The sequence below is a fragment of the Pteropus alecto genome, unplaced genomic scaffold, assembly GCF_000325575.1.
Source record: "Pteropus alecto unplaced genomic scaffold, ASM32557v1 scaffold222, whole genome shotgun sequence".
Lineage (NCBI taxonomy): Eukaryota > Metazoa > Chordata > Mammalia > Chiroptera > Pteropodidae > Pteropus > Pteropus alecto.
The window spans coordinates 3,854,826-3,870,936 of record NW_006433716.1 but is presented as its reverse complement, the minus strand read 5'-3'; the positions used below and the strand labels follow the sequence as shown (position 1 = coordinate 3,870,936).

General features: G+C 35.4%; 2 long non-coding RNA genes across 3 annotated transcripts in view; one reads left to right on the top strand and one right to left on the bottom strand.

Moving 5' to 3' along the window:
• Nucleotides 1–5,508, bottom strand: part of LOC112476984 — an 11,947-nt gene extending 6,439 nt beyond the window's left edge. For both annotated transcript variants that reach the window (XR_003045283.1, XR_003045284.1), the window contains exons 1-2: nt 5,375–5,508; nt 1,392–1,480 (exon numbers count right to left, since the gene is read on the bottom strand). This is a non-coding gene — a long non-coding RNA (uncharacterized LOC112476984). The remainder of the gene's footprint in view (nt 1–1,391; nt 1,481–5,374) is intronic.
• LOC112476985 overlaps nt 1–15,333 on the top strand; it is a 54,810-nt gene extending 39,477 nt beyond the window's left edge. Inside the window, exon 4 of the long non-coding RNA XR_003045285.1 lies at nt 15,143–15,333. This is a non-coding gene — a long non-coding RNA (uncharacterized LOC112476985). The remainder of the gene's footprint in view (nt 1–15,142) is intronic.
• Nucleotides 15,334–16,111: the final 778 nt, after the last annotated feature.

Here is a 16,111-nt window from a genome sequence, read left to right as displayed (position 1 = left end):
CTTCCTTCCTTCCTTCCTTCCTTCCTTCCTTCCTTCCTTCCTTCCTTCCACCTTCTCCCCTTTCTTTCCAAGTCACAGAACAAGATCCCTGAATTTCAATTCTCCATATTGAGCTGATGGGCTCCACTCTCCTGGTTTTGAGGGCTTTGGTGGTGGTTTCCCTTTCATTCCCAGGGCTATTATTCTTGGTAGAGATTAGTCACAACAGAAAATGTGATCCTAGACATTTCTTCTGCTGTGCAGCTGACCATGAAACAAAGTAAAAAGGCAAACTGTAAGCCAGGTGGTTACAGGTGCAGAGAATAGATAAGAATTTAGCTTCGTATAGGTTAGGAGACCATTCTTACTGAATTTCCTTGTTTGGGTTATTCCAGCATAGGCTCAAGTTGAGAATCGGGTTTAGGGTTTTGTAAAAAGCATGTACCACAGCTGCACTTACTCCCACCTAAGCTGCCTCTGTCATTGGCAGAGGCCATATCACTGATGTCAACAATTATTTGAGCTAACACCATGACAGGAGATGATAAAATTGCACATGAAAACAATAAAACCAGTAACCTATAAGAATACTTGCTATGGTTGATAGATATGCAAAGAGCTACATGAGCACCCAGCAGAGAGCTGCTTCCTCTGATATGAGGATGGCTCTTCAGACTTGCCTTTTAGTTGAGGCTACCCTTACCTTCCCCGGTTACCCTCAGATGGCCTTGCCAGACTCTGTCTTTCTCCACATTTTTCTCTTTCTCTCTCCTTTTCCACCCATTTGGATTTATAGCTATTAATTGTTAATAGATAGTATTAATATGTATAATTTGATATTAATAATTATCATTTATAATTAAGAGTCATTTATTTTTCCATGAAGAGAGAAGGACAGTTCTGGTTCTATCTTCTTACTCCCTGGTGATTGCTTACATTAATTGAAAACATTCAACATGCATGAACCTGGGAAACAGATTTCCCAGTTTTATCCCTGAAAATCGTTTCCATTTCACTTTTGTTTTTCTATTTCACTTTTCAAGTCCCCCACATTTTCTGAGGCCCATTTACTTTTATTAGCTTGTTTATTTATGTCGGTTTTTTATTTTTTTTTTTTGTACTCTTGCCCACCATAACCTCCTTTGTCTTTAAAATTATAGAAGTATTGCATATGCTGGTCTTTGGTAAATTAGCTGTGTTTGATTCTACTACATATAGAGTATTTTTATTTTGGACAACTTTGGCATTTTTTTAAATGATGTGTGTGAAACTTTCTTTCCTCAATTTGTTCTTTTGAGCTCAAGGGTTAGATGCTATTTATGTCTTTTTGCCATTTTATACAGAATTGTGCTTCATAGGCTTGTTTTTAGATTTAAGATGTTAATACACATAAAAAATAATAAAATACTTACCTTCATAAAATACATGTTGATTAGTCACGGGATTGCTCTTTTTTTCCTTCTTCATTTTCTTTTCTCTTGTATTCATCCATTATTTATTTCTGTAAAAAAAAAAAATCCAGAATATTTTTTATGTTCCCAGCACGTTGTATGCACAGAGCATACACAAACTAATAAGACATGGAATTCACCATGAAAGATAGGCGGACATACTATTTGAAATATCAAGAAACAAGAGCTGGTTCTATGCTATTTTTGTCCAATACATATTTCATGATGAGTTTGACTCTTTTTTGATGTCTGTGAACCATCTATTACTTTGGAAGAATTTTATTACTGATTCAGATTTTCTGCCTTGGGGCCGTGAGCTGCTGTAACAGACATGTTAAATTTTTTAGAAAGCTTGAGTAAGACACAGTATCTATATTGAGGCTTAATGCAGTACATTTGAGAAAATTGGTTTTTCTGTAAGGAAATAACCCCCTGTCACCCTGACCCCAGGCAATGGGTTTCAGATGCATTTAGGAAATCTGGTAATCCTTGCAGCCTGTTATCTCTGAGTGTGACTAAATTGAGTTGAATAAATATTTACTGAGAGCCCACAAAGTGGAGCCTCCCAGCTTCTGCATTAGGTTTGATGCAGAGGTTGGCTATAATGGGGGAGGAAAGCCATCAGAAGAGATAAGAATAAACCCATGGTAGCAAGAGAATTCAGGAGTCTGTGTTGTCTATGGTCTTAGAAATATTTCGGGGCATAGTAGGGAAGCAAGTTGGTGGACTGGTTCCAAAAGAGCTTGGAATTCTTGGCTGGAAGTGGCAAGTTACATATGACCCAACACAACTAAGCCTTGGCTTCACATCCAATAATGAGTCAGTGTCAGGTGAGGCTCTGACGCACTGAGGGTGCTGTGCCAGCAAACATGTGCAACTCTGAAGAATGGTCTCCATCTGATCTCTGGTTGTGATATGATCAGGAAGGAGTAGCCTGAATTGTGGTGTTCCCTGAAATCTTTGATCAGAGTTCTATTCAGCAAAGTTTCTCCTGGAAGCTATGAGGAGCTGTGAGGGGTTATACCTGCTCAGGCCTCCATCCCACTCCCAAATCACAAAACATTCTCATTTGTTTCTTATGATTCTTTAAGAGACATATGGAGTATAAAGGCTACATTTATATTTTTTCTCTTATTTTTGGAAATGATAGCTATTGAGGCTAAGAAGTATGGTTTCTAAGGTCCTTCGACACTTGGTTTCAATTGGGGATTGAAATCTCTTGCAGAACTTCAAGACAACACATAGGTGAAGCATAGTCTATTACTTGAAAAACAAATGATAGGTTGGAGGAAGTTCTTTATCTATACCACCGTCACCTTTTTAATCTTTTTATTAAGATACTAGTAGTTATAGGTATATATAACTCTCAGAGGCCATCAATGACTGGGCCTACATCAGTGATTTTCAAATTAGATACCAATTGAGTGGGAGTAGGGTTACAGTGGTGTCAGTTAGGGTCTGAATACAATAAATTCTAAAATCTTTAATTTGTCTTACCTATTCTTTTAACAAATATGTCTTAAGCATCTACTATGTGTGGGGCTCTGGGCTAATTTCTCAAGATATGCAAAAATATACAGTCTTGCATGGGTTTTTTTTTTCACATCAAGAATAGCAAATTTCAAATTCTTTTTCTGAGATTTGAAGATTTTCTCTTTTTCTCTTTTCTACTGCTTCTTAAAATGAGTCTCTATGTCCTTTGAGTATGTAATAAGCAAAGAAAAGTATATTTCTGACTCTTAACTGTTTTAGAATAGTTTCAAATAAACTAGTCAAAGAGTTATAACAGTGTTTCAAATGTGAATATGAATAGAACATATTACATTTTGTGAAGCACATCACATGCTTGTTTCCATGTAGTATTTATAATAAGGAAGACACTTTTTATTGCCTCCATTTTATAGATGGTGACTCAGAGGCTGAGTAAGCTGACTATATAACTGGTCAAGTTGGTAGAGCCTCGACTGAAAAGGAGTCTGCTGCTCTTCCCAATGCATTATGCTGCTTCTACAAATGTCAAGGGCAGCTGGATGATGGCATTCTTTTTAAACATCCTTCCAAATGGCTTTCTAGCAGTTGGAGTTATTGTTTGAAATATTTTTAAGTTGTTTGTTCTGTATACTTCCTCTATAAGAAAAGGGAAATATGACACATAAACATAGTTGAAGACATGTACCTTGATCTGAAAAGACATCTACAAATAACCTAATCATCTTATAAACTACATCATATAAATTTTTAGGTTGTTTATCTTTTTTTAAAGTTTAGGTTGTATTTATGGATATAGTTTTTAAAAGCCTGGCATTGTTGGCATTTATTTTTGTTTTTGGAAGAACCAGAACTTTCAAATTTTGGTGTAGCAGTATTTATTGATTAATTATTATGTGTTAATGTAACAGACACTGTAACATGTATTCTTTTAAGCTGTCACAACAGCCCTATGAGAAAAATTCTATTATTATCTTAATATTATAGATAAGAAGATTGAGGCAAAGTTAAGTGACTTGCCCAGGGTTATACAGCTATCACGTAGGAAAACTGGGCTTGAACTTAGGCTGACTGGATCCAGAGCCCGTTTTTAACCACAACTTTATAATGCTCTGTCTTGGCACTGAACTGATGAGTGTATGAATATTATTTTTAGGTGACTTAATGGTCTTGGTTTTCAGATTCATTGTGAAAAGCGATTGCACTAGATAATCTATTTACTTAGCAGTACACCTTATTTACATACACGCCTTTTTAAAATCCTCACCCTATAGACGTAGGGTCCTAACATAAGGACCTATAGTATTATTATTGTCCTCTTTTTGCATGGGAAAATTAGGACTTGGAGAGATCAAGTAACTGCTAAAGGTTATAAGGACTGGGATTCAAACACAATATTTTAATAAATATACTTAACTCTCTTTCTTTTTTAGGCCTTATTCAGCCTTAAAATTCTATACATTGAATCCTGTCTTTAATTTAAAAGTCATAATAATAAATTTTTGTTTCATAAACTCATCAATTTATAGTTCTTCCAAGAAATGACCTTGGTCTACAAATGGCTGCAAATGTTTGGAAACTCTAGACATAGATAATAGCAGTCTTAATAATGAAACATTGTGCTATTAATGTTGCATTTTTTTGAGGAGTCACATGTGTAGCAAACAGGATATAACCGGACATGTTAAGCAAGCTGTTGCTAACCTAGAAGACTAAAAGGGATTAGATTCTCATTATTACTCAGAGTTAGTCCCCAAATATCTGTGTATGTTGTTTCTCAGTTTCTTCAGTTTGGCAGGAAGTTTTAAAGAACCTAACAGCATGCCCTTCCGCCCCTGGCATATTTATAAGCTATTTTGGGGTGAGTCATCGGAATTCTGTGGTTTGTATATCCTGAAGTGAGAGAAGGGACACTGACTGTATGGTTAGCATTTATTTGAAACAAGCTAGTTGGAAAAAAATTTCTTTGATAAAAGTTCAATGTTAGGTAAGAAATGCCTGCGGAAGGATCTTTCCATTGTTATAAAGATTTGGCTCATTTTCATGTCTTTGTGAATATCACACACATTTAATTCTTCAGGCTGTGCATAATCACAACTTGACCTACGGCACACAGAAGGCCTGATATGGTATTCGGTTGAAGTAATTACAGAGAATAAACAACTGGCTGAACAACTCTTCTTATGTCCTTGAAATATCTGCTTCCTCATGTCAGAGTAATGCTCTAAGTTTGATAGAATTGTAGATATATGAAAACAGAGAGACCAAACCAAATCCCTGAGGTCCATTGGATAATATCACCAATATTATAATTGCAGATTATGATTAAATCATTACAACACTAAGTCTAAGGTAAAATGTCAGTCATCAAATACATATTTTTTCCTATCTCATCAGGAAAAGAAACTGATTATTAATGGAAGAGGGGAAAAAATACAAATTAGTTGAGTACTTACAGTGTTCCAGATGCTGCAATAAGACTCCAGTAAGTCTCATAGATTGTGAGACAAATTAAAACTGCTTAATGTTCTGGAGAAAACATTACTTCGAGAAATTGAAGTGAGCTTATGGTCTACAGCACCAGTGGTTCATAAGACAGGGGTACAAGGAGAGGAAGTGGTGACATTTGACACCCATGTTCAATCAGTTATCTATTTGATTATGACCACTTGATTAATGACTATAGACAGTCATTGTTAGGGAAGACATCTAGAAGTCGATTATCATATTGGGCGAGTTAAAATAATATCCTGTTTTTTGAAGTATAGAGAGACTACTGTTTGGTCCTTAAAATGGTTTTAGATGGAACATGAATAGGGCATTACATAGCAATAAAATACATAATGGGTAAATGATTTATTTTTAATTTCCTCTTAATCTTCTGATTATGTCAAGTAGGATGTTTGACATCAGTGAAGTTTTAACTCTTCTCAGAACAGGAAACCACATCACTTTGGACTTGAATAACTACTTAATTTACAGTCCTTCTTTGTACGGTTACATTTTATTTATGGCTAGTGAAATTTACATGGAGAATTGATTTTAAACTATTAATTAAATAACAATACAAGTGGTGTGCTGAATAGGTAATGGAGAACTAAACTGAAGAGGCTATACAGCATGTAAAACTTTATAACTTTAGTGATTAAGAGGCAGATAATTTCACAAATGAAAATAGAAAACATAGTTTGCTTAAGTCCTACCTGCTTGTCCAGACCAGTGCTCCTCCAAGCATAGTCCATAGCAATGGTCTGTGAACATTTTGCCCATTAAGTACAGAAATTGCAAGTAATCATTTATAAACTTTTAATTACAGAAATTGCAAGTAATCATTTATAAACTTTTATAGTTTATTGACATTTCTTTGACATTCAATTACATAAAATATTTTTTAGTAACTTATCTTTATGGTATTCTATAGAAATATTAATCTAGAATAGATTAGAAAAGAAACCTGACAGTTTGAGAAGCCTGATGTAGAGGAGAGCACATGTTTAGAACAAGAACATAATTAAGGGATGTGGCAGTATAAGCGGTTATGATAAAGGAATATGTATTGGTGAAAAGTACATGATCTCCATAGAACCTAGAAAAATGAGAATTAAGAGGCTAAGATAATAGGTACATTTATAAGAGTTGGGACTTAACATGGTTGTATCCCCAGGATCCAGCACTGTGTCTGGCATATGGTAAAGCACTGTGTATGTATTTGTTAAGTGGACAAATGAGCAAAGGAATAAATGAATAAATGAATGAACTATGATGTTTTGCAGGCAGGTCTAATGCGATCACCACAGAGTATGCTCTATTATAGTGCAGTAATAGTTCCTTGTGCTTTTCCAGGCATTCCACAACACTCTCCAGTTCCTTTTTTCCTCAATTTTATCAACACCAAGTCAATATCTAAGTATTAATTAGGTTGTCAATGTACCTTGATTCCAAGATGGTGGTGCCTTAATTTAAAGTAATTTTTAATTCTCAGCTGTATACAACAGCAGGAAGAATATGTTGGGTTATGTTTCAATATTAAACAACTCCAATATCTCAGTGGATTGATCCAATAACAATTTATTTCTTTCTCACACACATGCCCAACAAAAATTGACATAGGGCTTTGCCCATTGTAGTTATCTCAACTTGTACATCCATAATAACCACATGGAAGATGTCGCAAATCACACCTTGCCTCTTAGAGCCTCAGCTTGAAAGTGACACATTTCACTTCTATTCATGCTTTTTTTGGCTAAAGTATTGAGCAAATCTAATATAAATGGAGTAGAGAAACACAGTCCTACCATGTATCAGGAAAGTGGAGAGCCAGGGTTATTTTATGGAGAGTGCTAAAAACCTACATATACATCCGCCTATTGTGAACTATATTAAGAGTTATTCCTTCTTTGATTGATCTTCTGTGATTGTACCATCAGCACTGAGTTTCTGCATTTTCAGATCTCTGGACTGAATCTGAATGTGATGACCTCATGAAAGTAGGGCCATTTGAGGTAGAAGGAGGTCCTCTACCTCAGCCATCAGCCCACTTACTTTAGCAACTCTGTCTTCAGTTCTTTCTTTAATACCAATAGTGACCTCTGGTATATATACCCCTTTTGTTCAAATACTCTTTATGTTGAGTACATCTTTCCATAAGAAGGCAGGCGATTGGCCTTGAATCTTAGTCTGGGAAATTTCTTCTGGTGAAATTTTAAACTGAATGTGAATATAAACATTTATAAATATTCTTATGATTGTTAGACTGAATCAGCTTTCAAGAGGCTGATCAATTCTGAGAAAATCAAGCATATCAAGGTTTTAGACTTGTAAACCTGAGCAGTAGGTCCTAGGTCCTAGGGAGCTATAGATTCTCCTCTCTCTCTCTCTCCTCTCTCTCTTATCTATCATCTATCTATCTATCTATCTATCTATCAATCAATTATCTATCCTATCTATCATCTATCTATCTATCTATCTATCTATCATCTATCTATCATCTATCTATCTATCAATCAATTATCTATCTATCTATCTATCTATCTATCTATCTATCTATCTATCATCTATCATCTATCATCATATTCTAAGGCAGGACATACCTATATATCTAGATTGGGCTAAAAAGGTTACTATTGCAATGCATGAAAATTTTTACTCTCTAGTGAAATATAAATCATCTTTACCCCTTAGAAGTATCTATACATAATTTGTTTGCAAATTTATGAGGAAAGAGAGAATGTGCTTTTAAAAGGAGACCTTTTTGCTTCTATTGTTAGCATTGTCAACTTCCAAAATTGGTGGAATCTGAATCAAGAAGGAATCTGAATGTGAATCAGGTGAAATTTGACTACATACTTGAAAAGCCCATGATTTTCAAAATTACAAATAAAAATAAAAAGAACACTGTCTGCCTCTGTCTACAGAGAGAGGACAGAGTGGGGAGGTAGAGGCCTGCAACTTCTAAATATGATTAGTATAAGCACTAGATTACTGAGCTTCTCCAAAGCCACTCTGAAGAGGCTTTCCCCCTCAGCCGCCTGTGTTGAACACATTAACAGAATGCTTTCCAGACCTTCACAAGACTGTGCCAGTGGACACAGACTAAATCACTCAGCTGAATGGTAAGGGGGAGGGATATTTTATTACTCCTCAGTCAGCTGTTGTGCATCTAGACATGTAGCTAATCATTTATTAGCCTCTAATTTTAGAGGCTGGCTCTAGATGATAAGCCTCATAAAAAGCTAACAAGAAGATGTCTTTGATAAGGTGGTAAATCATTAAATAGAGGAATGACCAGTTGATTTATGACTTACTGGAGTACTTTAGACTATGAAAGATAAATCCTTATTTCTGTTTTGCAAGTGATAGCTCTGCTGTCCCTTAAAAAAATTAAGCTTGGATTATACAATATAAAAAAAGAGTACATTTTTACCCAATTTCAGAGATTCTATTTGAATAGCTGAACTCAAATTCTAAGATTTCTTTGATTCATAGAAACTATTGTTAAGTTTCTTCAATTGGGGTCCGTATCTCTAGAATAATCTAATATCAGTATAGTAGGTGCTCAGTGAGTATCTTTTGGTTGTGTGCATCAATCCTGTGTTTAAAACGTAAGGTTATATAAACAAAATATGACTAAAAAACATAAAAAATTAGGTCCTGCTTTTCTCTTTATCTAGCACATTCTTCATGTTCCTGCTTCAGGATCTTTGCACTTGTCATTCCTTCCATCTAGAACAACTTTTTCTGAGATATTGTTGTGGCTTGTTCTTTTACTTCTTTCAGATCTCTGTTCAAATGTCACCTCCATAGAGACACCTTACCCTGACAGTTTATATATCGTATCACTTCTCTCACTCTAGCCCTGCTGTTATTTTCTTCGTAAAAACTGGATGGTATTCACATATTCATTTACCTATTTATTGTCTTTCTTCTGTGTCAGAATGTAGATTCCATGGGATGGGGTAGTGGTGTGGGAATGACATCATGTGCGTTATAGCTATTTCTCTACTACCTAGATGAATGCCTACATCCTACTCAGTGAGCACTTACTAAATATTTTTAAGAATGAAGAAATGGATAAATGAATGGATGAGTCAATTAGGCCATAAGACTAGAAAATTGTTATGGTTCCCATAGGCATAATTTTTTTTCTCTAAACTTAGCTTATTGTAGTAAAATCAGAGAGTGAAATAACTTCTTGTGATCTTTATTGCTATAATAGTCATATGATATAGGCTTCTCTTATGAAGATAGTTATTTAAAAGTTCTTTTGTTCTCACTATGTTATATCTATATTTGGACTAAAGAAGATAAAGAAAGGATTTGATTTGGGGAACATAAAGATCTTAGAATAATGAAGTAAATTCTGGTACCTAAAAGTTATCTTTTGTCAGTTTGTAGTACAAAAAAATGTTAATTTCTTAAACACCAAAAAATGAGGACTTTTAGGCATAGCTAATTGGTGACAGCTAAAAGTTCTTAAAGTAAAGTTCTAAAATTTGGTTTTTTTGCACATAAATAGACTTTGGAAACTCATGACAAAAAGGTCTATTTCAAAAATAATGTGAAAATTTGAAAATGAAATCAGTTTTCTAATCCTAAAAGAAGTTTTCTAAAATGCTGAGAGCAGAGATTCTCTCAAAAGGCAGGACCCCTTCTTGTCCTCAGAAAATTCCTTCTCTATAAACAAATAAACTTCTAAATAGTCTTTCTGAACTTCAACAGCATGGTCTCAGAGCCACTTTTAGATTGGGCAGGAGAGCAGGGCAGGCAGTTTTGAACTTGAGCTTAGGAGAAGTGCTGAATGTACGTTGCACAGTGTAACTACAAATCTATGGAAAGAAATATGAAAAAAAAAAAAAGTAAGTCAATCCAGGACTTCAGAAATCCTCAGTTAGAAAAAATGTTCATTACACAGTTCTGATATCCTATTTCCTCTCCTTACCACATAGGTAGTTCAGAAATATTTGTGCCAATGTTTCCTTGGGAGCAGATAAAAGTGGTAGAAATTATAAAAGATAAGTACACAAGGGCAATATCATTTTGTGGTAAAATACAACTTAAAACACTGTTTAGCTGATAATTTCCTAGATATATACTTAATTTTGTTATAACTTTTTTAGACATACATAAAAATTCCTATAAATTACTAATGATTATTTACACTCTCAGGTCAGCTTTTCAGAAGTCACGTGGGGGAAGGTGATGATATATAAAAGCAGGAATTATGTGAAAGACACATTATGTCAACATGTATAATTACAAATAAATAGAATTAGGTGATGGGTACTTTCTCTTAAATAGCCATAAGAACCCAGGAAAGACAGTTATTCTCTCTTGTCCTTATTTGCTCAAAGTGTGGAGTGGGAATGTGACTAAATATAACATTCCCATGCCATTTAATTTGCTATGATAAATGATTCACTTTCTGAGACAATAGCATTTTCACATGTATAGTTTTATCCAGGTGAAAATAGATTGCTTCCTTTTTTTCTTTGTTTTATAACAAAAGTATTTTATGAAAATAGTTGCTTCAAACTTTTACGATTATTTAAAAAGTTATTTGCATTGTACAATGCAGTATTATTCAGCCGTTAAAGAAAAAGAAATCCTGCTATTTGTGACAATATGAATGAATCTGGATGACATTATGCTAAGTGAAAAAGGCCAGACACAGTAGGACAAATGCTGTATGATCTCACTTATATGTAGAACCTAAAATAGTTGAACTCACAGAAATACTGGGTACAACAGTGGTTACCAGGGTTGGGGGAAGGGGAGATGGGGAGAATTTGGTAAAAGGGTAGAAAGTTCAGTTATGCAAGATAAAAATGTTCTGGAGATCTAATGTACAGCATAGCAGTGATAGTAAACAATACTGAATTTTATGGTTTTATACTTATAATTTGCCAAGAGAGTAGATCATAGATGTTCTCATCAGAAATTTAAAAAAGGTGACTGACTATATGAGGTGATAAACGTGTTCATTACTTGATTGTGGTGATCATTTCACAATATATATGTATATCAATATATCAAGTGATACACTCTAAATATATACAATTTTCATCAAAAACCTACCAAAAAGCAAAAGTCCAGGACCAGGTGGCTTCATCAGTGAATTCTACCAAACATTCAAAGAAGATTTAATACCTATCTCCTCAAAGTCTTCCAAAAAATCAAAGAAGAGACAATACTTCTCAACACATTTTATGAGGTCAATAATACTCTGATACCAAAACCTGGTAAAGATAACACAAAAAAGAAAACTACAGACCAATATTTCTCATGAACACAGATGCAAAAATCCTAAATAAGATACTAGTGAACCGAATACAGTAACAGAATAAAAAGATTATACGCCATGGTCAAGTGGGCTTCATCCCAGAGGCACAGGGATGGTTCGACATACACGAATCAATTAATGTGATACACCGCATAAACAAATTAAAAAATAAGAATTATATGATCATATCAATAGATGCAGAAAAAGTCTTTGACAAGATACGACATCCATTTATGATCAAAACACTTATCGAAATTGGTATAGAAGGAAAGTACCTTAACATAATAAAGGTCATCTATGACAAACCCTCAGCCAACATTATACTTAATGGTGAAAAACTAAAATCCTTCCCTCTAAGATCAGGAACAAGGCAAGGCTGTCCACTATCGTCACTGTTATTCAATATAACATTGGAGGTCCTAGTGAGTGCAATCAGGCAAGAGAAAGGTATAAAAGGTATCCAACAGGAAACAAAGAAGTCAAACTGTCACTTTTTGTGCATGACATGATTCTCTATATAGAAAACCTCAAAGACTGCAAAAAAACACTACTAGAAACAATAAGCAAATACAGTAAAGTCTCTGGATAAAAAAAATCAACATTCAAAAATAGCGTTCCTATACTCTAATAATGAAGTGTCAGAAAAAGAAGTGGAAAAAATAATTCCTTTTGCAATTGCAACAAAAAGAATAAAATACCTAGGAATAAATTTAATGAAACAAGCGAAGGACCTATATAATGAAAACTATAAGACCCTATTAAAAGAAATTGAAGAAGATACAAAGATATGGAAAGATATTCCGTGTTCTTGGATTGGAAGAATCGACATAGTTAAAATGACCATATTACCTAATTATACAGATGTAATGCAATCCCCATCAGAATCCCATCGGCTTTTTTTAAAGAAATAGAACAAAAAATCATCAGATTTGTATGGAAGCACAAAAGACCCCGAATTGCCAAAGCCATCCTGAGAAAAAAAAAATGAGGCTGGAGGCATCACTCTGCCTGACTTCAAATTATACTACAAAGCGACAGTAATCAAAATGGCATGGTATTGGCAGCAAAACAGACACACGGACCAGTGGAACAGAAACGAGAGTCCAGAAGTCATCCCATATTTATATGGACAAATAATTTTTGACAAAAGAGCCAAAAACACACAGTGGATAAAGGAAAGTCTTTTCAATAAATGGTGCTAGGAAAACCGGAAAGCCACTTGCAAAAGAATAAAACTAGACTGTTGTCTATCACCACACATCAAAATTCACTCGGAATGGATTAAAGGCAACAGCCAAATGGGAGAAGGTACTTGCAAGCAACACCTCCGATAAGGGCCTAATATCCAAAACATACAAAGAACTCATACAACTTAATAACAACAAAAAACAAATGATCCAATCAAAAAATGAGCAGAGGACCTGAACAGACACTTCTCCCTAGAGAACGTATAAATGGCCTACGAATATATAAAAAGATGCTTGACATCGCTAGCTATTAGGGAAATGCACATCAAAACCACAATGAGATACCATCTCACACCTGTTAGAATAGCTATAATCAACAGGACAAGTAATGACAAATGTTGGAGAGGATATGAAGAAATAGGAACCCTCATACAATGCTGGTGGGACTGCAAATTGGTACAACCACTATGGAAAACAGTATGGAGGTTCCTCAAAAAACTAAGAATTGATCTACCATATGATCCAGCAATCCCTCTGCTGGGTATTTACCCCCAAAAAGCAACCAAAGTGTCCTACAATAGATGATTGGCTAAAGACGCTGTGGTACATATATACAATGTAATATTACTCAGCCATAAGAAGAGATGAAATACTGCCATTTGCGACAACATAAATGGACCAACATGGAGATAATCAAGCTAAGTGAAATAAGCCAGACAGAAAAAGGTGAAAATCACATGATATCACTTACATGTGGGATAGAAACCTATAAGCAACAAATGAGCAGGACAGAGACTCATGGACATGGACTATAGGCTAGTGGTTACCAGAGGACTGTAGATTAGTGGTTACTAGTGGGGTGGGGGAGGAGGGGGGGAGGTAGACGTGGTAAAAGGGTAAAGGGGGTCAAATATTAAGGTTTAGGGGAGGGCGAAGTGGGTAACGGGGATCAAATATATGGTAGCTGGAGGAAACTGGACTTTGGGTGGTAAACACAATAGAATATACAGATGTCAAGTGATAATGTACACCTGAAACTTATATAATTGTATTAACCAATGTTACCCCAATAAACTTAATTAAAAAATTTTAAAAAGTCAACCAACATGATTGAGTTATTGTTTTTAAAAGCTAAATCCAATAGTTTATTAATTTATTTAATAAATATGTATAAGTTTCAAAAATAAATAAATAAATATACAATTTTAATTTGCCAATTATACCTCAATAAAGCTGAAGAAAAACAAGTAGCCTAACCAATCTGCCAGCAAGCGGACTCTTTAAAGAGCTCAGCTAGGGTAGATGTGTTTCTACCCTAGAGCCTCTGTATCTGCAAGAAGACTAGGTCGATCCTTCCTTGTCCTAGGCAATTCCCGAGTTGGTCTCTGCAGGTACCAGTGAAGAAATGTCCATTGGGTTCTTCCTTTTTATAGGGCAGATAGGGCTCTGACTCATTAAGAATGACCAAGCATTCTGTGACTGAGCCGCCTGAGTGCAGAAAATCTACATTTTTTTTTTTAAATGTAGATAGTGGCTAATCACACTTCTTTATTTTATTTTCAATATAGCATTAGAATCTAAATTAAAAGATTATTATTACTTGTGTTAATTCATTTTATTTTAAGGCCTATAGGCTTCAAGAACTTTAAAAAGTAGTCTGTTAACTGGCTCTTTACAGAGTGGCTTTTGTTCAATTATTCTTAGGCTTTATCAGGGAGACCTAGACCAAAACTCTGATGTACAGAGCCAAGAATATTTACATGTGTGGTTAATATTACCTGTTATCTTAGAAAGAAAAGTTGAACAGGTAGCTGTTCATTTGTATGTGTGGTTTATTTCTATATCCAGGGTTTCTAAATTCAGGACTCCTGTATAGACTTTCAGAAACGTAGTTTCTTGATTCCACTTCCCTTCTGATTTTCATACAAAAAGAAGAGGCATGATGGTATGATTGTTTCTATGGGTTTGGTTAGCATTTCAGTTTTGAATCTGACTCTGTAGATCTCACTTTCTTTTTCTCTCATAGCTTGATTCACAGAGACTTTACTTACAAAGACCATTACAGACAGCCGTGAGGGAAATAGAGAAGACTAGTCCCTGAAAGGCAACCTGCGATGAGCAAGCAGGTGCATAAAGGGAGGGAGGTATGGTGTGAGGAGCCAGAGAACCACCTTCAGCAAGCAGACAGAGTGAACTCTCAGAGGCATCTCAGTTCTTTCTGGCTCCACATAAAGTCATTTTTTTTTTTCTCGTTTCAGCTTTCCTCACCAGGCAGAAGCAAGCCCCAGTCCATGCCAGGAAATTGTTTTTGACTGGCAGACACAACAATGACAAGAATCAAGATTAAGGCCTGTGAGGAAAATGGAAATAAATGCTGAAAATTCCCCTACCCACCTTGAAAGGCTAACCTGGAGTGAGAGATTGCTTTCTCAGCTAGATTTATCTTTCCAGGTGTTTTGTAGAAGCCTAAGAGTCAGTCAGTGGGTGTGAGTCATCTGGCTGTGGTAAGATTAGAAATTCCTAAAACATGATATAGAAGTCCAGTCCAGCATTTGGCAGGGAAAATGAAGGAAAGCAGCCCTCTATGAACTTTATCACCACCTTCACCCCTTGGGGGCCTAATTTTCTTTCTTAAATTTTGGACAGGTGCAGATAGAGACACCTGTTTTCTAATCTTCCTTTTCTCTGTTTCTTTTCTTCCCTTTTTCCTGATTCTGTAAAACCAGAGCAAGTACATTTAAGTTGAATGTATAAAAGGTAATAATCAGGAAATCGACTTTTCATGTAAAAATGATTGAAAGAGGGAGAAAATGTAACAGGAGAGACAGAAGAGGTAGAGATAGAAAGAGAACTGGAAAGGAGAAGAGAGTAGGAAGGAGGTGAGGAACGGGGTGACGGGGGTCGGGGGAGTTGGAGCGCCCCTGAGCCTGCAAACACCAATGGTGAGAAGAGGAGTCTGTGTTTATTTCAAAGACTAACTGGGAACACACTTTGCTAAATTGTGCTTTCCTATTTGCCCAGCCTTAACTAAAGAAAACAAAAGCTGTTGCAGGTGATATTTCAGGAAAAGGCAATTGCTGCAATTCACTTAATTTAAATTTTAAGACATTTAGTCGTTAAAAATCTGCCAGAGCAGAGTTTCTGTACGCTTGAAATTTCCACATAGCTTGGAGCCATGATAAGCTGGGCATCAGGTGTTTCTACTCCATAAGCGCTCTTCAGACTGC